The 23,482-nt window shown below is 35.0% G+C and overlaps 1 protein-coding gene and 1 pseudogene across 1 annotated transcript in view; one reads left to right on the plus strand and one right to left on the minus strand.

Moving 5' to 3' along the window:
• LOC138156879 (contactin-associated protein-like 2) overlaps positions 1-23,482 on the plus strand; it is a 2,167,135-nt gene that overhangs the window by 267,545 nt on the left and 1,876,108 nt on the right. The gene's annotated exons all lie outside the window — the stretch shown is intronic.
• On the minus strand, positions 6,515-7,092 carry LOC138156735 (rho-related GTP-binding protein RhoG-like; annotated as a pseudogene).

Here is a 23,482-nt window from a genome sequence, read left to right on the forward strand (position 1 = left end):
GATAGATAGATAGATAGATAGATAGATAGATAGATAGATAGATAGATAGATAACTATAGAGAAATAGCTATGCCCAAAGAAATTTCATCGACTTCATATTCATTGGGCAAAATAAGATATAATATGGAGGCATCATAATTTTATAATATGTGTATAAAAGATGTGTCTTTATTAGTGTCATTAGAATATCATATTCTCTGTGCTCTTGATGTAAAGCCTTATGTAAGACTAGGAAAGGTTAGAATTGTCTGGAAAGTAACTAGTTACAATTACACTTGATTATTTTCTCATCTGAATATTTATTTTAAATGTATAGAGCACCAAAAAAACATAGAAATTTAGTTTGGAGAGACTTTAGAGAACATCTAATCCAATCAGTTTAATTTATATTTTAAATTATTGAAGCCTTAAAGGTTAAAAGTCATACAATTGTAGGGTAAAAGGAAGGCTAAAATGCATGCCACGGAACTTAGGATTTTACTCTACCGTTGCTTATAATATAGACTTTAACAATTTTTTTTTCAGATGGAAGAGACCTATATGGTCCAACCATGCTTCCGACCAAATACAAAAAAGCCTCTCAGTGTGTCCTATCTCACTCACATGAAATTGCAAAAATTAGTTAATATATATGAAAGTAGCTGATCTCAGAAAGAGAGGTATTACCAGGAAAGGGACATGGAAAGAAGTTCTTCTTAAGGAAGGAGGTTAGTGTTTATAGGAAGTAATAGAAGTTTAGTTTAGTTTTTATTTAGAGGTTAGTATTTATAGGAAGTAATAGAAGTAATAGAAGGTCAGAGTGAAAAGGAAGCTATGGGGAAAGTTAGTTCAAAAGCACAGATATAATATGAAATAGTATGAAAGAAAATAGGAGGTAGAAAACTGAGATGGGATGAAGTATAAGACAAAAGAAGTAAGTGATAAGAGTTAACATCTTTAGAAAAATAACTGGCAGTTGAGTAGAGCATGGATTGGAGTAGGGTGAAACTAGAGTCAGGGAGAAGAATAAGAAGACATTGTAATAATCTATGTAATAATCTGATGCCTGGACATAGTGTAGTGTCTGTACAAGTAGAGAGAAGGGAACCTATATAAAAATGTTTTTAAGGTAAAAACAACTAGATGTGGCAAGAGATTGCAAATATCAGAGAGAGGGAGTGAGAGAAGGAAGGAGGGAGGAGAGAGACAGAGAAACAGAGAAGGAATGAAATCAAAATTAACACCAAGATGGTGAGCTTGGGTAAGGTGGTGTCTATAATAGAAATACAGAAGAAGAGACAAGGGGAGGTTTGGAAGAAAAAAAACATGCATTCTGAACATTCTTGACATGCATCCATTCATTTTGGACATTTAGACATTAAGATTCTTTTCACATTGATTTTATCAAGAAAATTATTGGGGATGCTAGACTTAAATAGAAACACTAGCTTTGGATACATGTATCTCAGAACAGACAACTGTAGTCAGTAGAACAGATAAGATCACTGAGTGAATTTGTATAGAAGAAAAAGAGAAGAGGTCTCAGGGCAGAGCCTCTGGGAGACACCCACAGTTAGGAAATATGATATGGATAAATAGTCTCGGAATAAGACGGAAAAGGAGTAGTCAAAGAGGCAGGAGGAAAACTAAGAGAATTCAGTGTTATGCAAATCTAGGGAGGTGAGAATGAAACAGGTAGCAAGGAGTTTGGTAAGAAAGGATACAAAATATTCAGGAAGGAAGATGAATGAGAAAAAAATATATTTTTAGATTTGACAGTTAAGGGATTATTGGTAACTGCCAAAGGCACTTTTCCTTGAATGATAAGTTTAAAAGTGATACCCAAATAATCTTTATCTGGTGGCCAACATTCTGCTCATTAGCCTCTTCATATTTTGGGTATACATGAAAGGAGATGATCCTTAATAGAATCTATCAGAATTTTGCTTGGTAAGCATGCAAGTAAACTTTGCTTACTTGGCATAACATTTGAGAAGTCAGTGTTGCCTTGGCACCATAGTGAAGAACTGGAGTAAGGGATTCCATGTACCTATAAACATATTATCAATAAAAATATTTTCTAAGCAAATGTTAATGGATATTTTTATAGAATTTTTAGCTTTATCCATATGAGTCCTCAGCATAGATGACTACTGGCCATGCTATTTTTCTTTGGTTGGGTAGGGAGACTAACATGGGTAGCACAGAGAGACTTCCTTCAAGTACTTAGAATCTTTAGTTACCTTTCAGGGCTAAAAATCATGACAAATGGACTTTTGACTCAGGCTCAAGTTTTGCTTACTATCTCTTCACCACCGTAACTTAATGAGAACACCAAATTCTGTTACAGACTTTTTCTTTCTATAATAAGTTTCAGGGAACTGAATTTCAAAATACTCTAAAATGTGATATGACATATTGATGAGACCCTACATTTTAGACATTTGAGGCAAATTCTAAACATCTGCACAAAAAAGTCATCTGTTTTCCTTTAGTTCAATGTTCTAGGCAGCTAGCTTTTATGAGATATCTCAAATATGCAGAAGAGCTGAATAGATTGTTGTAAGGAAATAGTTATGGTACGACATAGATTGACAAAAAAGAACTAATCTCCCTTATCCCACTAGCTCAGTGTTAGAGTGGGTTTTAACTCAAGGAATTGTAAAAAGAGAGTAAGGAAGAAAGCATTTTATTTTTTAAATAAAAACTGCATTGGAAAAATCTAGTTGGGAATTCATTTGAAATAGAAATAGTCCTTTTCTCATGTCAATAAACTATTTTTTATATAAATTTACATTTTTTATGTGAGCCTTGCTTCCATCAAGGAACACCAATGTGGTACTTCGAGCCATCATGGATAGTTTCTTTGAGTCAACAACAGCTGTGATAGCTCCAGTAATCTTTCATTTAGATGGTTTTTGTTTGTTCAAGACATTGTAAATGCTAGGATTTATTTTCATAAGTTGACATTCTAATTCTTATAAAATTCTTTGTATTACATTTTTTTGAAAGCCAATATTCTAAGTTTCCATTTGAGATTCAACTAATGTTTAACAAAGTGATAGTAAGGCAAACTATTTTACTCTAAAATTATTCTGTAACATTAAACTGATACACAGTTGACATTTTTTTGGGGGAACATACTTACTATTAGACCCCAGGTAATTGTATAAGTTTAAGAGAAATGATACAGCGTAAACAACTTGCTAACCTGAGAAAGAATGCATGAGGTTGTGTGATTGCAATTTTCATTTCCTTTCTACTGATTGGAAAAAAAAGCAGAGAAAAGAAAAAATACATACATACATACATACATATATATATATATATATATATATATATCACTTAAAAGTACTGTTGCAAAACAGGGGTAAAAAGCATAGAAAGCATTTCTTGTCATCAAATATTCTTACACACAGAATAAAATTGTTTCATCAATCAAGAACATGACAGGAAGATTCCCACCACTGGAGAAGATAATGTTGTTTTTTGTGTTTATACGGGCTGGTCTTGTTTTTGATGAAGTAAGCATTCTTGGCTAGGGTAGATGGTTGTATCTAGTGTTATTTGAAGGAGTTTACGATTCCACTTGTCTCCTGCCCCAAAACTACCAAATGCACATTTGTTCCCAGAAAATAAAAAGTCCATACTGTAATATTGCCTGTGTTATAAAACAAGAAATTCCCCAATCTACAATTTAAGGTGATCAGCACTTTTCTTCTTATCTGTTTTTTCCATTTTTATTTTACATCTATACAAAGCAACCAATCAATGATATTTACTAAATGTGTAATATTTGACAGGTATTATGCTGTAACTAGACACTATAAATAAAAGAAGAATGAAAGTCTCTTCTTACAGTGAGCTTATATTTGAATAGAAAAGATAGAAAATACACACTTACGCATGCACATGCACACACACAATGATACCTACAATTAATGAATAGAAATATGCATAAAATTATTTTGGGAGACAGGGCATTAACAATTGAGGAAGGTGAGTTAGAAAAGGTGTCAGGTAGAAGATAGTGCCTAAGCTACATCTTAAAGAAGGAGAGACTCTGAGGCAGATGTAAAGATCAAGTATATTCTAGGTGTGGGGGTATGGCTGTGGGAAATAAAGTGTTGTATGAGAAATATAAAGATTAGTTTGGGTGAATTACAATTTTTTGGGGGGTTGGAGGTGGTAATGTTTAATCAAGTTGGAAAGAAGGTTGGGACCAGGATATAAAGAACATAAAATGAAAGTATAGACATTTGTATTTTATTCTAGAAGCAAAAGGAATCTACCAGTATTGATTTATCAGAGGAATCAGGTTTGTGCTTAAGGAAAATTACTTTGCCTTTAGTGTTTAGGGTGATATGGAGTGGTAAGAAATTTAAAGTAAAGATATCAATTGGAGGAGAGGTTATGAGTACCTGAACTAAGAGAGTAATAGTATGAGTAAAAAAGAAGAAATCATAGGTGAGAAGATTTAGGAGGATAGAAATGGCAAGATTTGGCAGCTGATTGGATATATCAGGTAAAGGAGAATGAGGAGTCCAAGAAAAAGCCAAAGTTATATATCTGAGACACTAGAATGATGATGATAACTTTAATAGAAAGAGTAAAGCTTGAAAGACGGGAGGGTGTAGTTGTTTTGCAGTTTAAATGCAGGGATGCCAAAAACTGTTGAGGTAGGGTCTCTGCCCACCCCAAAACTGTTGTGGTTTCATGATGTGTTGTGGCAGAACCATCTCAAAGGATTCAGAGTCAGATCACCTCTAATCCAAGTATAGGCATTTATTGAGATTGATGCCTCTCATGAGGCAAGCTAAATTCCAAGAGAAACCAGCAACTTTAGAGAAAGTAAGATGGGTTTTTATAGGGTAGAGATGCAATTACACAATAGAAATTTACATAGAATAGAAGAATATCATTAATATTAAAAGACAGGAGGAGTTTATTAAGGGATTAGGTAATGGAGGAGGGTCCCATCTATGGTTCAGTTGTTAAACATTCTGGTCATTCTGCCCTCCAACTGGTTAGCTATTGTAGTCCTGTCTGGTTAAGACAAGTAGTTAGGTATTATGGTTCTGTATTGGGCTATATAGATTATGTGATTGTGCTTGAATACAAGGACAAACATGTTTCTGTGGAAATGAGTCCGGGGCTAGTGACCAGGTAGAGGCAATAGCTAGGTTCCCATCATATGGACACACCTGGTGTTCTAGTGAGGAGTGAGGCATATACAGAGAAGTTAGGACATTGGAGGTGGGGGGCTAGGTAGGTGCAGTGGGCCTGCTCTTCAGTAGGGCTGGGGGCAGCTTTATTAGGATTCCATCAGTTGGAAATAAAATGTTTGGTTTTAGGCCTCTTGACTTTCAAAAATCTCTGATTTGATTTGTACTTAAAATTGAAGAGTGAGATTGAGATAAAATGTGTGTGTGTGTGTGTGTGTGTGTGTGATTTTAGGTTCTCTTGGGGGTGGAGGCAAGATGGCAGAGTAGGAAAGCATTCAGCCAATTCTCCCACTGTTCCCCTCCAAACAACATTAAAATCATGCCTCAAATCAAATTTAGGAGTTCCAGAACCTAAATAAGGTCAGGCTGAGCTCTTCTTCCAGTCTAAGACAGCAATGGCAGTCAGATAGACCTGTGACAAGTGAGAAGAGGCAAACCTGAAGTCCACGTGGATGAAAAGCAGGAGGAAGAGAATTTGGAACTCAAAAGTTTAAAAAGTGATTGTTAAAAATTATTTACAACACAATGTTTTGTAAAACATTTCATGAAGTACACACACATATAAATGTATGTATATGTGTGTATATAAATGAATAAACTGTGTGTATATTCATATGTGTACATATATGTATGTGTGTGTGTATATATGTATATATATACATACCTAAGGACTTAGTAGGAAACTTCTAAGAATCTGTGCCTGAGGTGAAAGTGTCAAAATGTTTGATATAACTCCTAGATTTTGATAGATTTCTTTGATTTTGAAATAATTTAAGGAAATGGCAAATCTCAAATACTATAAAAAGGAGTCCACCCAAACTTTTTGGGAAACTTTAAAGAATGAAATTACAAGTAAGTATGATGAGAGGAAAAAAAGGAAAAGCTGTCTAAAAAGCAAATGTTAATTTATCCCCATATATGAACAGGAAACTCATCAATAACTTGGATTAAAAGGAAATGTGTGGAAAATGGAAACAGGGATAGGTAATGGATAAACACAAAAGTGCAACATGGTCAATTAATTGAATGTAAATACTGCCCAGAGAAAGGGGATGTTGTCCCCAATGTTGTCCCTATCCCTTTCTACATCTGATGGGGAAGATATGGGGACTGGCTAGGGGGCACATGACTGGAGGGAGAAAGAGTTGCCAATCAGATCTAGAGGGAAGAAGAGGGTCAAGGCACATCTGAACTCATGAGGTGGGAGGGGGGAAAAGGGGACTCAGGAAGATGGACAAACAGATGTCATAGCCCAGGAGAGGGCCAGCAGGGGTAGGGAGGGATTATTTGTCCCTCCCAAGGTTGGGGAGTCACAAAAGGAAACAGAAGTGGCCTCGCTTGAGTGGGATTGGATTGAGCATGGCCCGGACAGCCTCAGTGAACATTTTTTTTACCACCATCCTGCTGCAGGGCAGAGCACTCCAGGGAGCAAACTGCATGAGTATGCTTGCTCAGGGCTACACTCTGCTGGGGTGTGATTGATGCCTGGCCCTACTCTTTCAGCCACCTTATGGCATCTGACTTAGCCCGCAGTTCCTTCTTGTTGCCCACAACCAGGAAGGAGACATCAGGGCAGTGGTATCATACTTTTAGATACCACTTGTGCCACACATTCTCATAGGAAGGTGGTCTGACAATGGAAAAGCAGATGACAAAGACACTGGTCTTGGGGTAGGATAAGGTGTGTAGCCCAATAATATTCTTCCTGGCCTGTTGTGTTCCAAAGGTTCAAACTGACTATGCACCCATCCACACTCCTTTGGGCATTGTAGTTGTCTAATGCTGTTGGGATGTACCCCTTAAGGAGGGCTTTGGTAGTATAGCAAATGAGAAGGCACATCTTGCCCACTGACCTATCACCCACCACCACACATTTGATGTTCTGCATCATGGCAGCTGGGCCGGGTACAGCTGTGGCTTTCCTTGCCTGTCCCAGACAGAGCCCCAAAATTGGCAGCCAATATTTCAACCTAGTCCTCTCCCTCCCTCCCTGCCCAAGGTGGGGGCGCTGGGGGCGCTGAGGGCACTGGGGGCTGCGGAGGCAGCAGCAGGGGATCAAGGACTCGATAAGAAATTGGGATGATTTTTATTGTAAAACTCTTCTCTATATATAGGAGAATTTAAAATTAGGAATTCAAAATGAATTTAAAAATTTATTAGCAGATTCTCCTCACACTAATTAAAACTGAGAGATTCACTTCCAGTGAAATTCCACATGGTATAATACAATCTACTAGGCCTTCTAGCTCTAAAACTCTGCTATTCCTTATGGATTTTTACACAGTTACATGTGTGTTTTAGTTATACACAAGAAGTCATGATCATCTTAGGTAGGCTATGAAATTATATTTTAAAATATATAATTGATATTATTGTGCCAAAATCACACCAACTTTCAATCACCAAAAACTTAGCAAATCCCAGAACTAGCTCTGAAAATAGCAGGACAGAAAAAACCTGAAGCTTTGACAATTAGTTCCTACAACCCCCATGCCATGAACATAGCTCAGCACTGATATAAGGTTCCAAATCAAGCAATTGAAATGATCCCCATCATTTTGGAAATGACTGGACAAGATGTGGTATATGATTTTGATGGAATACTATTGTGCTTTAAGAAATGATGAGCTGGGTGATTTCAGAAGAAAAAAAACCTGGGAAGACTTATATGAACTCAGGTAAAGTGCGTAGAACCAGGAGGACAGTGTACACAGTAACAGCAGCATTGTAATGATTACCAACTGTGTATGAGTTAGCTACTCTGATCAAGACAGTGACCCAAGGCAGTTCCAAAAGGCCCTTGATGCAAGAAACTATCTACCTCCAGAGAAAGAACAGATGAATGAAGCATAATTTCTTTCACTTTATCTTTGTTTCATTTTGTTTGTACTTTTTTTTTTGCAACATAGTTAACATGGAAATATGTTTTGCATGACTTTGCATGTATGATTGATATCAAATTGTTTTCCTTCTCAAATAGGGGGGAGGAGTGGGATGGAAGGAGATAATTTGGAGCTCAAAATAAAAAAATGAATGTTAATTTTACATGTAATTGTGAAATATTTTAAAAACTTAATAAAAATAATTAAAATTAATTAATTTTTGTTTTTACAAAATCACCTCAACTTCCCATTATATCAAGCCATCCCTTAAGACAGATAGCCTAAAAATTAAAGGGGGAGAGGGTAGTAGTTTAGCAAAATTTGTCAGCATATGTGTCAAATTCAACCTTCTACTCAGTATACTGACTTTTATTCCCTCATTTCTGTAAGAAAAGGGAGGGGGTCAAATTTTTATAAATCTCATTATATATAATTATAATGACTTGATCATTATAATTAAACAGTGTTTAGCCTTTATTGTATTGTATTTTTTTTTTTTTTAGTTTACACTGTAGTAGTTATTGTGTGTGTTGTTTTCCGGTTTCTGATTATTTCTCTTCACTTTGCTTGATATGTCTTCCCAATCATGACTCTTCATATTTATCTTTTCTTAGGCAGAGTAATATTTCATCTTTTCTTTAAACCACAATCCACCTAGTCACTCAACAAGGGGCATCTACTTTTATAATCAGTTTCACTTTTAGCATGTTGAATTTGAGCAGCTAACATCATATCCAGCAGGTTATGTCCAGTAGTTTCTTAAGAACCTGAGGCTTGAGTCCAGGAGAAGGTTGAGAGCTGGCAATGGGGAGTTGGGATCTATCTGCATACAAATGATTCTTAAGAGTGGGCCAAAGGAAACATTATATATAAAGTGAGGAGATAAGAAAAAATCATGTCCTAATTTTGGGGCTTTATGTTATCAGGGCCAGGAGATAGATTACTGATCCAGCAAAATACAATGAAAAGAAAAAGAACAGTGGTATAGAATTCAAGATAGGAATCTAGAACTCCAGTTTTGGAAGTTAACATCATCAAAACTATCAAAAACAGTCAAGAAATCAAGGAGGAGAGGGATTAATTTGACAGAGAATTTTTTTTTCGGTCTGAAGATATTCTTGTAAGTGTTTTAGTCTCAGGGCCAAGGGTAGTAAACAAAAAATCTGTAAAATCTAATCATCAGTTCGATAAATAGAAAGAAATTTTTCTCTGGAATAAACACATTTGTAACAAACATGCATCATGTGATTTTATTTTCACTTGAACAAACCATTGATAATTCTTTAGAATAGATTTAACAGCTGTTCCAGCCTCATCCTTGTACTCTAATGAAATGAGGATGAGTCATGAGTGGAGTTGAACTTAAAGAGCATGTAACAGCATTCTAGTATTTTTGAGACTTGGCTTTAAAAATCTAATTTTCCTTTTAGACTGTTTCAGTGAATTAAAATGACCGCATCTTTACATGAACCTTAAACAGCAAGAAGGTTTCATACTAGTCCAATTGTGAAGTATTTGGGAATCCTTTACAATGAAACTGCATGCAAGAGCTGAAAAGTATTTTGTTATACAAATAAGACTGAAACCCATATGTTTCATAATGTTCAATGTCCCTCTATAATATGTAGATTATAGTTCTACTGAAATCAAGGAAGAATATCCAAGCCCCAGAGAATGTTAAGCCATATCGTTTCTATATTTGATCTATAAACACTATAAACCTTTTCCCCTCTTACTTTATAGTTTCAACTTATTTTAGATCTCATTTGGATTCCCAAACACGCAAAACGTATCAAGTGGACATAGTTTTGATGTAGTGGAGAGAGTACCAGAAATCAGGGAGGTCCGAATCCAGCTCTGTCATGAAACGACATTTTGACCGTGAAGAGTTAAGTCCCTTAACTTCTACGATCCCCAGTTTCTCTGTCTTTAAAATGAGGAAAGTGAAACTAGGTCATTTTCAAGTTCCCAGCTATTTATGACTTTGAATCTAGACCAGATAGTAAGCATTACCTAGTAAAGAGACAGAGTTAAATAAGAGATAGTTGCAACTATTTGTTTATAGATTATGGGTAACAAAAGATTCCCTTAATCATCTGAAACAACATGACAAAGGAAGCTGAATAATATATAATGAACATCTTGTGCAACTTATCCAATATTTTAAATTAGAAAGAAATTGAGTTATATATAATAATGCTTCAGTTATTGGTCATGGTTAGGGAATGACATGTCTTGAATAAGGTGATTTTTCTGGATAACTGAAACTTTTTGTTTAGATCCTTTCAGACATATTCTTCTAAAATAAAGTAGACAATTTTAAACCTTGGTAAGTGAAGTATGCTGAATGCAATTCAACATTTTCTTGGTTATTCAAGCTCATCATTTTGACCAATTATTTTACCATGCTATTGATGTAGCTTTTGGGGGATAATTGGACTGCATCTCTACCAATGTCAGTATATGCACTAGATAGGCCTTGTTTTCAGCAATAAATCTCTTCTTCAGTTAGATGCTATCATTTTCCTCTTTTTTATAAAAATACAGTGTAATGTGATAGATACATGAGCAGACCTCAGGGGATGAGGGTTTTTACAATGCATGATCACATCAAAGACTTTGAAACTACTTCCTAACCTCAATACAATCATCATCCACCACTACCTTTATTAGGATCCCTTGCCTGGTATTGAATGTACTAAAGATCCCCTCAGATTTCTGAACCCAGAACAGTTAACCTGATTGTTAGCATTAGTGCATGTATTAGCTCAGTTATATTATTGTTTAGGAAAATATCACGCTCTTTATACTTTTAAATTTGTACACATCAATGACCACTCTAACTTCTATTTTTATATTCCAGGAAATAAATTTAACTCATCTTTGCATCTTCATTTATATCTGAATTGCCCTTGTTACTAAATATTTAAGGGTCTTAGATACTGGTGTGCTAGATAATTGAGGTTGGTAATCTCAAGACTGAACTATATTAAGACAATTTTCTTTGATATTCAGTGTTCTCATGAGTTAAAGATATCACATACTAAGTAAACAAATATACCTATCTATAATGCAAATTCACTTTTAGTCAAAAAAGCTTTTATTAAGTGCTTACTGTAAGATATTAAAATTACAGAGAGAACAAATCTATTGCCGGAGTGATAAATTGCATAAACAGATAAAAACTGATGACAATATATGGAGAAATACAATGATAATATCAGGAAATATTTCCCACAGAAAGTGGAACTTAAATTGAGTCTTGAGAAAGAGGTGATAAAGTGCATTGAGAACAAGTGTGAAGACATGGAAGGAGGTATTAGAAAACTGAATTTCAGGAACAATTAGACCATTTTTTCTAGAGTGTAGAGTATGTCAAGAATGTGAAATAAATCCTAAAAATTTGACTGGAGCCAGATGCAGCAGCAGTATTAATAGATAGTATTAATATATCACTTTAAGGTTTGAAAAGTGCTTTTGAACTTTGGAATTGATTGTATGACATGAGAGACATTGGCATAGGACCACTCAGCATGGTGTGCCCACATCAGAGAAGGTGCTGGACTCTGTGAACAAAGCAGAATTTAAGTAGCTCAAAAGAAATGTGCAATGCATAAATTTAGAGAATTCACCCCAAATGTTCACATGGACTAGCTGTTCCTGACCTGAGGTACAATATTCCAAGATTTTATTGGTCTGATCAATCACAGTCTGACAGATTGTAACCTGACTCTAACATAGTGATGTCATTTTTGTCCTCTTTGAGAATGAAGGACAACAACTAACCAGTTATCATCTAATTTGATCCTCACAACAAGCCTGTGAGGTTACTATGCTGGTAGGATTTTCTTCTGATTACAATAGAGAGTGAAAGAAGATTCTTGAATAGAAGAGTACTATGAACAAAAATGTATTTTTTTTTTAACTTTTTGGAGGGGGGAAAGCAGGGCAGTTGGGGTGAAGTGAGTTGCCTAAGGTCACAATGTTAAGTGTCTGAGGCCAGATTTGAACTCAGGTCCTCCTGACTCCAGGGCTGGTGCTTTGTTCACTGCTTCACCTAGATGCAACCAAAAGTTTACTTTGGCAGTTGCGACAATGATGAATTGAAGAAGAGTATGCATGGAGACAATGAAAACCATTTTTGAAGGATTAAATTGGAATGATCTTGAAACAATATATATAAGACATGTTAAGGTCTAACTCCATGTGTATAGTTCATATACATTGTCCTCTTTCCATATCCCCTCCCATTCTTCCACTCTGTTTCCTCGGGAGAATAGAAGCAAATTTTGTGAAATATGAATGAATCATCCTAGGGAAATTAGAACAAAAATACACTGTATCATGTGACATTAAGGATATATATATATATATATGTGTGTATACATATACACACATATATACATACACATATAAATAAAATGTTTGTGTGTATGTGTATATATATATATATATACATATGCATATGTGTATAAGTATTTGTACACATATGCATGCTATTACCACACATAACTTTGATAGCTGTTTCCTCCTGTCAAACATCAGGTAAAGATGGGGATTGGCTAGAGAATTAGTTAGACTCAATCCTCATGCCACAAAATGTTATGAAATGAAAAGGGATCTCCTCAGGAGTGGAAAGGAAGGAGATAGAATTAATACCATCTTTTCATAGTGATCTCAGAAGGATTAAGTGATTTTAATTAAAATATGGAAACAGATTATTCCAAGGTAGTTTTAAATGTATTATTGTGCTATCCAGTGAGATAGATTAAGACCTATGGGCAATTTATATCATAAAATCACAGAGTTAAAGATGGAAGGGACCATAGAAGACATCTGTTTCAATACTCTCATATTATATATAAGCAAATTCATGTAGAGGCTTATAAAACCTATAGAGAATAAGTGACTTGTGCAGGGTCATACAACTGGTAAGAGGTTGAATTGAGTTCCAAACCCAGGTCCTCTTACTTTATAAAGAAACTGAGACCCAGCAAAATGAAATGATATAAATGGCCTTATAAATAATTCATTTTAAAAATAAATGTTAAACTGTAACTATATTAACAAAATTCAGTTAATAATTAATGGAATTACTAAATTTATGGTTAAAAGAAAACTAGTAACATCAGTTGTACTTTTAACTTACTTCTGGTAATTGTAGGTGAAAACAATCATTCTCCCTTTCCCCCTGGGGTGAAGAGAATTTGTTTATATAATTTTTGTGTACTACACCAGTGTGATTGGGCAAATAGGATATATCTTAATGCTTAGTTGACTGATATAAAAATTGAGGATTTTTTTTTAAATGAAGAGACTGACTTTTGCAATGAAGAAATTTTTTTTGCCCCTAATATGGGACATCTGGGAAAAAAGAAGAGCAATGAGAATCTTTTACTTACACACAACAAACTGTTTCATTTGTACTATCTATCTGTACTATTTTGTACTATCTCTGTTAAACTAACATGAAAAATAAATTAAAATTTATTTTAAAAATTACTGAAGCGTATTTTGACAATAAATGCAGAGATCATTTCCTTCTAAACACTATTGTATTCTTTAGTTAGAAAGTGTATTATTCTCAGGTAATCAAGTTGGAAAAACTATTTACATCTAATAGCACTTCTAATACATCTAACATATAGTTTTATTTTTCTTCTATTAACTCAGTTTGCGTACCATGAGATGCAAGACACTAATCTGTGATTCATCATCACACGGCCTCTGGCAGTTAACATAGAAACTCAATATTAAATATATTAGTCATTTGACCAAATAGACAGTAGTCAATAGGCAGATAATAATCATATTATGGAGCATGGGCTCTGATAGATGGATTTGTGTCCTATTCTCCTTTACTGGCATGACTTTTTCCCCCCACACTAAACAAGTAAAACAAAACAAATATCTATTAGAATTTTGACTTACTAACCCAAATTGGTGTAGAAAAAGTATAGATTCAATAAGCAGAATTCTCGTATAGGAAAGTCATGGCACAGCAGATTCTGGTATAACTAATATGTTGCTAGAAGTGCAACTTTGTATTTTATGTTTGTGGAAACTCTCATGGCAATGCTAGAAGTTACAGACATTTTGTGCCAGTTATTCCTTATTGGCAAGTGGGTCCTCTGGGATAGCTTTTCATAGGATTATAGAATTGTAGAAAAGTTATCAAGTCCAACCTTCTTATTTTATAGATTAGGGAATGGAGGCACAATGAGATTATGTGATGTGTCCAAAATTGATTATCCACTAATTATCAGAGGAAGGATTGTAGCTCAGGTTCTCCTGAAACTGTCTCTAGTACTTTACTCACTGAATCACCTAGCTACATATATTCTTCACCCCAGATGAGTCTCAAGCCCACAATTTCTAGTTCAGGAGATGAATACCTTATCTCTTAGGCTGCTAGGATTTTTTTTTTACTTTTGTCCTCCTTTAGCAGCCTGTTTAGCCATTGGCATTCATAGGATTATGGAATGGTCAGATTGCAGATTGAGGTTAAAATGGAAAGGACCAAAGAGGTCATCTAATCTAAACTCTTGATTTTGTTGAGAAGGAAGTGGAAGCTCAAAGATATTAAGTGAGTCATTCAAAGTCACATAGGTTCTTGAGTGGAATAGTTAAAATTTGAACCCAGGTCTCCTGAATTTTCATTACTAGTTTCTGCTTGAACATAGTAATTTGCTCAACAACAAAAAAAAAATAAAATTATGGAAAGGGACATAATTTATATCATGTTTTATTACTTTATGTTTTATAAACTTTAATCTCATTTTATCCTCCTAGCAGGCTACTATGAAAGAACATGTTGGGGGGAGGGCGGTGTGGAGCCAAGATGGCAGAGTAAAAGTGGGAACTTGTCTGAGCTCCTGCTCCAACCACTTCTGATATCTATAAAAAAAATTACTCTAAACACATTTTAGAGCTACAGAACCCACAAAGTGACAGAGAGAAACAAATCTCCCTTTGAAGGCAGCCTGGCATGCAGATAGGAAAGGTCTATCACACCAAGCTGGGAGCCAAGCCTAGCCCTGATGAGCTTTCTGGGCCCAGATGCAGGGCAGCCCTAACCGGTGGCCCAGACCAGCTGGAGTACACTTCAGGAGAGTGAATCATCAGCAGCTGTGGTGGTTTTCAGACTTCTCAACACATAAACACCAAAGAGAACGTAAAAGGTCAGTGGGGAACTCTGTTGGAACTGGGTAATTGAAGAGCATGGTCCAGTCCCAGGCCCCAGGAAACAAATGGTGGACACTTAGCGGCTGCAGCTGCTGCCCTGTGGCTGCCTCTGGAACTCCTGGACAGCAGATCATAGGCAGAACAAGTGACCATTCAGAGGGTAATAAGTCTTACTTTGACCAGCTTGGATCTTGGTAGCAGTCTTGCATAGTGGTCCTGGGGTGTGTGGTTGGTGTGCCAGAGCTTCAGGTGGCTATAGAGAGGGCACCCTCCTCATAGCTCTGACAGCAGCTCTAAAACAACTATGAAAACCCCAGCAATTTGGGAAGGAATTCTCTCCAATCTAGAAGCAGAGTTCTACCATAGCAAAGAGCTCAAAAGTCAAGCAATTGCCTGGCAAGAGGAGCAAGAAGAGGAAGTATAATCAGACCATAGAACCATTTTGGGGGGACACAAAGGATGAAAACATGGAACAGAAGAAGACAATGAATTCGAATCTCCTACATCAAAAGCTCACAAGAAAGATATGAATTGGTTACAGGCCATGGAGGAACTCAAGAAGGATTTTGAAAATCAAGTAAGAGAAGTGGAGGAAAAATTGGGAAGAGAAATAGGAACTATTCAAGAAAATCATGAAAAGTGAGTTAACTACCTGACTGAAGAAAATAACACCTTATAAAAGAGACTAACTCAAATGATAAAAGAGGCCCAAAAAGTCAATGAGGAGAAGAATGCCTTTAAAAAGTTCAATTGGCTAGAAGGAAGAGGAATTTCAAAAACTAACTGAAGGGAATAATTCCTTCAAGATTATATTGGAGCAAATGAAATCTAATGACTTTGTTGAGAAATAAAGATACTATAAAAGAGATTCAAACAAACAAAAAATAGAGGGCAGTATGAAATGTCTCATTAAGAAAACCACTGACCTGAAAAATAGATCCAGGAGAGAAAATTTAAAAATTGTTGGAATACCTGAAAGCCATGACAAAAAAAGAGCCTAGAAACCATCCTTCAAGAAACTCTTAAGGAAAATTGCCCTGATAGTCTAGAACCAGAGGGCAAAATAGAAATCGAAAAATCCACTGATTGCCTCTTGAAAAAAATCCCAAAAAGAAAACTTCTAAGAATATCATAGTCAAATTCCAGAGTTCCCAGGTCAAGGAGAAAACATTACAAGCCATCAGGAAGAAGCAATTTGAGTACTGTGGAAACATAATCAGGATAACACAAGACCTAGCAGCTTCTACATTAAGAGATCAAAAGGCTTGGAATATGATATTCCAGAGGTCAAAGGGGCCAGGATTAAAACCAAAAATCACCTACCCAGAAAAACTGAATATAATGCTTCAGGGGTAAATATGATCATTCAATTAAATAGAAGACTTGTAAGTATTCTTGATGAAAAAACCAGAAGTGAACAGAAATTTTGACTTTCAAATAAAAGAAGCAAGAAAAGTATGAAAAGGTAAACCAGGAAAATAAATCATAAGGAACTTATTAAAGTTGAACTATTTATATTCCTAAATGGAAAAACAATAATTGTAACTCATCATTATTTTCTCATTATGAGGATAGTTGAAGGATATATATGTATGTATAGGATGTTATATGTGTGTATAAATTCATATGTGAGTGTGTGTAATGTGTGTACATGTATACATAGACAGAGGGCATGGGATGAGTTGAATAGGAAGGGCTGGTATCTAAAAAGTAAAATCAAGAGGTGAAATAAGAATATAATGAGAGAAGGAGAAAAGGAAAGATAGAATAGGGTAAATTATCTCATATAAAAGAGGCAAGAAAAAACTGTTACAATGGAGGGGAAGATCACAAAGGTGAAAGGGAATGGGTCACCCTTACTCCCATTGAATGTGGAGAGAATAACATACATTCAACTGGGTATCTTACCCTACAAAAAAGTAGAGGGGAACAGGAGATAAGGGGGTGAATGATAAAAGGGATGGCAGATTGGGGGGTAGGGTGGTTAGAAGCACAGATTTTTGAAAAGGGACAGGCTCAAAGTAGACAGTAGAATATGTGGAGGCGCAGCATAAGATGGAGGAAAATATAGTTAGTCTTTCAAAATAGATCTACTTTGGAAACATTTTGCATAACTCCACATATACAACCTATGTTGAATGGCTTGTCTTCCCAGAGGGAGTAAGTGAGGAGGGAACAAGGGAAAGAATCTGGAAACAAAAGTCTTAAAAACAAATGTTAAAAAAAAAACTTTTTTTTTTTTTACATATAGCTGGGAAATAATATATATATATATATATATATAGGCACTGGAGTACAGAAATCCATCTTTCCCTACTAGAGGGATGAGGCAGGGGATGGGGGAGGAAAATAGAGAGAGCAGATTGGGGGAAGGAGTACTCAGTAGGCTCACTTTCTTGGAGTGGGGGTAGGGGAAAAACGGGGAAATTTTGTAAGTCAAAATGTTATGGAAATAAATGTTGAAAACTAAAAATATATAAATAAATATTTTTTTTAAAGAAGAAGAGCAAGTAATTCTTTGTCCTATCTTCTTCAAATTCCCTTTTTCAGTTGAAGAAACTAAGAGCTAGAGACATTCAATGATTTGCCCTTATCAGATAGGTAGTGGAACATGAGTCTGGGCAATACAAATCGGATTTTTCTGATTACAGATTTGGATATTTTGGGGAATTAGAAAGTACCCCAGTAATAATCTACTCTTTTTTTTCATTTTACATATAAGTCAACAGAGAAGTGAAATAACTTGCCCAATGTCACACAGTGGACAATTTAGAAAGTTATGGCCTGCTTTCCATTATACCAAAAAGTATAAAAGCAACCAATTAATTATAATTCAGTAATTCAGTCAGTGAAAGAATGTTGCTGTATGTCCACTGAAATGCTACTTTCTTTTTCTTTTTTCAGATATTTACTGGTTTTGTACTCTCACAGTTTCAGTGGGGGAGAGAAGCACTCCCTCTGATCTCTGATTCTTCCTACTTTCTAGTCTAGCTAGAAGTCCAAAGACTTTATATTAAAAGTCAAAATAGGAAACTTTGAAATGAGAACTGTTAAAAGTCCCAAGGATGCTTGCTTGTAGTTGCCCAAGTTGTAGACACCCAAAGGAGGAGAACAACGATTTCTGGTTCCTTCCCATTTGTCCCTAGATAAATTCTGGCATGGTACTGTTTCAGGGTTTCTTCACACATTAAGTACTACATAACACCAATCTGCTCAGAAGGGAGGCAAAGCCTCTTTCCATCCCGCTGAAAAAGAGGACAATGTTCCCTTAGAAGTACATTTTAATAGGATATTGTATACTGAGTGAATATAAACGTGAAGCACCAAGGATGGAAATTTGGAGGAGTAATGAAATAAGAACATTATAAATGCTAAGGTTTATAATTTTAATAAAATCAGTATGTTTTAACTTTTGTTTCATTAGTACATTCAAATAGAACTTTATAGAATAAACATTGTCTTAGGAACTTGGCTGTGAAAAACTATTATAGCATGAGCATAAAGGTGTGATGTACGTATTTTTTTCTTTTGCTTTAGTTAGTATTAGACACTTATTAAACATAATTAATGAAACCTTTAATGTCCTTAACATCCCTTTGAAATTATGACAGAATAGTTTACCTTTTGCACTTCAATATTCACTTTGCATTTGAACCTTAAAAAATCCCTTTTAATCAATATTTATTAAATTTCTTCCATATTCAGGATGTTAAGGGTTGGGGTAGACATATACATGAGCTAAGACTCTATATGTGACCTTGTGGAAATAAAATCAATAATTCTTGGAATTTTCTTGGAAATTGAAAGTGAAGCTAAGAGAACAGTAAGATCCAAGATCAGGAACTGGGTAGGTAGAATGTTCCCTCAACAAATATATGGATATCTAGGGCACCATGATTGTGTTTTATCTTGTTGAAAACTCACTGAGGTTCAATTGTGTAGGGGGGTAATCAAAAACTCTGTGAAAATATTCCATAGTTGTCTTTGTTAGAGAAAGATTTCCCCTGTAGTATAAAACAGCAGCTAGAACCCAGTTGAACAGTTGAATGCCAAGATGAGTAATTAGTGGTTTTGTATACACTTGGGAGAAGGTCTTGAGAGGAGTATTTGTAGTGGGAATGTAAATTTTAAAGATCTTCCCTGCCCCTGGGCTAAAGTGCACCTGGAGCCTGGGGTGGGAGGCTTGTTTTTCAGTAGATACTTTTTGATTGGCCAGTGGATCAATAAGGTTGTTACATTCTCTTAGCCAGGAGAAGGCTATATAAGCCCTGATGTATAGCTTTGTTTTGGGGCTCACTTTGAGAAGTGTTCTGTGATTTGATATGGATTCTGGGAAGCCATTGTCCAAAGGCCCCCCCCCCCGGCTTTGAAAACACCCAGATGTTGAAACCCAGATGTTGATTTGGTATGGATGTAATGGTTGGACAGTTTGGAAAGCTGTCTACTTGATCTGTTTCTGTCTTGATAATTCTGCCTGTATACTTTGAAGTTCGGGGTGCTGACCTTTTCCCCTGAACGAGGTAAACAATATATGTTTGACTGATTAAAGTAAGCTTGTTAACCCATTTTGAGTTGCTTTCCTTTATCAAAGCAGATCCAAGAACCTGTGTTGGCAGCAAACCCTGAGGACGCTTGGGGTGCTTGCTGCTACAATATTCCAAATATTTGTGCTTGGCCATGTGCTGTCTAAGTCACCATCACCACCACCACAACCACTGTCATCATCATCATCATTGTCATCATCATCATCCTAGTTATTGCTGTCAACATGATCATCATTTTATCATCATCATATCATAAACACTATGAATAAAAATAAATTTGATGTCATGGTTATCACATTTATAGGTGATAAAAACCTGTTAACATTAGCAGGTGATCCAAAGGATTTTAAAAGATCTTGACAGTTTTTAATATTAGTCCAACTATGGTAATAATAACAATAGGGTGATATTCAACAAAGCATAATATAAAGTGTGATCTTTCTGCAGTTCTTTTTATGAACACAATGCAATATTAAATGAAATAGTAAAGAACAAATTGAAAAAAAATGTGGCTGTTGGTATTAATTTTTTTTCTTTATTTTTTTGCCTTTTGGAGGACACTTGGGGTTAAGTAACTTACCCAAGGTTACACGGCTAATTGTGTGTGTGTGTGTGTGTGTGTGTGTGTGTGTGTTAAGTATCTGACGCCAGGACTAAACTTGGGTCCTCCTGACTCTAGGGCTGGCGCTTTACTTACTGTGCCTCCTAGGCACCCCAGTATTAACTTGTCTAGCTGCCTAAGACACTATAGAGTCACAGCAAACTTAATTTCCCCTCATCCAAATCTTTGCCACAATTTCAACAAAAATGCTTTTCCCTTTAATTTCATCTCTTTGGGATACTGGCCTAATAATGTTCTTACTAAGTCAAGGAGTATGCACAGTTTGTTTTTGTTTTTGTTGTTGTCTTTTGGAGGGGTAGAAGCAAGGTAATTGCAGTTAAGTGACTTGCCTAAGGTCACACAGCTAGTGAGTATCAAGTGTCTGTGGTCAGATTTGAACTCAGGTCCTCCTGACTCCAGGGCCAGTGCTCTATTCACTCTTTCACCTAGCTGCCCTGAAATGGGTCATTTTTATGGTAAATTTATCTCAGTTCTCTATATGTTTAAAAAATGACACCTTTATCAGAGGAATTTACAGTAAAATTTCTCCTCAATTTTACATTTTCATTCTAATTTTTGCTGCATTAGTTTTCTTTTTCTATTTTAGATACATGCTAATTACCATTGTAAGAAAGGTTCCTTTTGTTCCTGTGCTTTCTAGGAATTTTAAATGCAATTGTTGTTGTATTTTTTCTAAAAGCTTTTTTTCAAAATCTATTTCATGAAATGTAATGATTTTTTATTTTTTTTTCATTACTGATATGATTTATGCTTATAGTTTTCTGATACTGAACTAGCCCTGCAGTTCTGGTATAAATTGCACTTGGTCATACTGTGTGTGATATTTGTGACATGTTGCTGTAATATCTTTGTTAGTATTTTATTTAAAACTTTTGTATCGGTTTTCATTAGGAAAAGAGGCCTAAAGTTTTATTTCTCTTTTTGCTCTTTCTGGTTTAGGTATCAAAATGGTATTTGTGACTTAAATGGAATTTGATAGAACTCCTATTTACCTATTTTAATTGTAAGGAATTGTTCCTCAAATATTTGTTAGAATTCAATTGTAAATGCATATGATCCTGTTTTTTTATTCCTTTTTCTTTATATTTCTATTTATTTCATTTATACCATGTTCCATGTCTTTTCTATGATTTGACTGTATGTTCATTTATTTCACTTAGATGGTCAATTTTACTGGCATAAATAAATCCTAATAGTTGTCTTAATTTTATCTATGCTGGTGGTATATATCTTTTTTTGATGCTTACAATTTGTTTTTCTCAATTTTTAAATCAGATTAACCAATGGTTTACCTATTTTATTTTTTTTTCATGATTTGAACTCCTAGGTTTAAATATTAGTTCAGTGATTATTTTTAAAAAATAAATTTCATTAAGCTTCCCTTTGATTTTCAGAATGTCCATTTTTATATTTAATTGAGGATTTTAATTCGTTCCTTTTCTAGTTTATTTAATTCCACACCCAATTTATTGATCTTTTCTTTCTATTTTTTGTTGATATCCACATTTAGAGATGTAAATTTCTTCCTCAGTACTACTATGGCTGCTTTCTACAAATTTTGCAGTATTTTCTCATTGTCATTCACTTTAATGAAATGAATTATTGCTTCTATGATTTGTTCTTGGACCCATTCATTTTTTATGATTAGATTATTTAGTTTCCCATTAATTGCTAACTTATGCTCCCATGTCACTTGATCAATATAGTTTTATGGCATTATAATATGAAAATATTTTTTAATATTTCTACTTTTCTGCATTTGACTGTAAAATATTTATACCCTCATGCATTGTCCACTTTTTATTTTTGGTGGAGTTATCACATACAGTTGAGGAAAAGGTAGTTCTTAGTACTCACATTAAATTATCTCCAAGGTTCCATCCAATCTAACTTTTCTAAAAAATCTATTACTCTCCTTAACTTCTTTCTTATTTATTTTATAGTTCAATTTAGTTAGCTGTCAGAGGAAATGTCCTCCAGGAGTAAAGTTTTCCTGGCTTTTCCCCATCATCCTGTAATTAATTTAGTTTTTTTTTCTTTTATAATTTAGATGCTAGGCTATTTGTTGCATTAGGTTTATTGACAATACTTCATTATATTTCCTGTCTTTTAGAATGATGTAGTTTTCCTTCTTATCTCTTAACTAAGTCTATATTTGTTTTTGCTTTGTGTAAGATCATGATTACTACAACTTTTTTTTCAAGCTTAAATTTTCTTTGGGCCCTTATTTTAATTCTCTATGTATCTCTCTCTCTTTCAAGTTTGTTTCTTGTAAGCAATATTTATGAATTCATATTTCTAAATCATTCTACTAACTGCTTCCATTTTATGGGTGAATACAATTCATTCATACTCAGTTTTTAGGATTATTTACCAAGCATTTCCCTTCATCCTGTTTTCTTCTGTCTATCCCTCACTCTCTATTTTACCCTATCCCATCTCAAAAGTCTTCTCTATTTAAACAAATTCATATTAGGGTGGGCTTCAAGTATTGCCCATACTCCCACCATTGTCCCTTCTACTGTAAATGGTCTTTTTTGTGTGCCACTCTCATGTGAGATGATTTATCCCATTCGTCTTTTATATAAAGAAAAACAACCTGATAATTAGAACTATCCAAAAATGGATGGGTTATCTTGAGAGGAATGGGAATCACATAGGCATTTCTTGTTCACTTCAAATTCTCAGACAAAGCCTGGATGATCATTTTCTGGTTATCTTGTAGGAGAGATTCCTGTTAAAGTCTGAGTCAAACTAGAAGACTTCTTAGTTCATTTCCAAATATTAAATGTTTTAAGTTCCCATCTAATTGTAAGAAGATATTATTCATTTCAGAGGATGGAATGTGGGTACAATGGACATTGTAATTCTCCTTAAGGTATTTACAGACTTTTCCCCATCAATAGATAATCACCAGCTTCCCAGCAGTGATTAGCTATTATGTGCTAAAATGGTCCCTACCATTGAATTTAAAAAGTGGTTCTGATGTTGTCTTGTTGAATTAGTTATCTCATTTAAATGAACAGCTTTTATCTGTTGTTGCAT

Source organism: Petaurus breviceps, unplaced genomic scaffold (assembly GCF_028583685.1).
Source record: "Petaurus breviceps papuanus isolate PSGF00001 unplaced genomic scaffold, PetGlider_PUasm1.0 110, whole genome shotgun sequence".
NCBI classification, from domain to species: domain Eukaryota; kingdom Metazoa; phylum Chordata; class Mammalia; order Diprotodontia; family Petauridae; genus Petaurus; species Petaurus breviceps.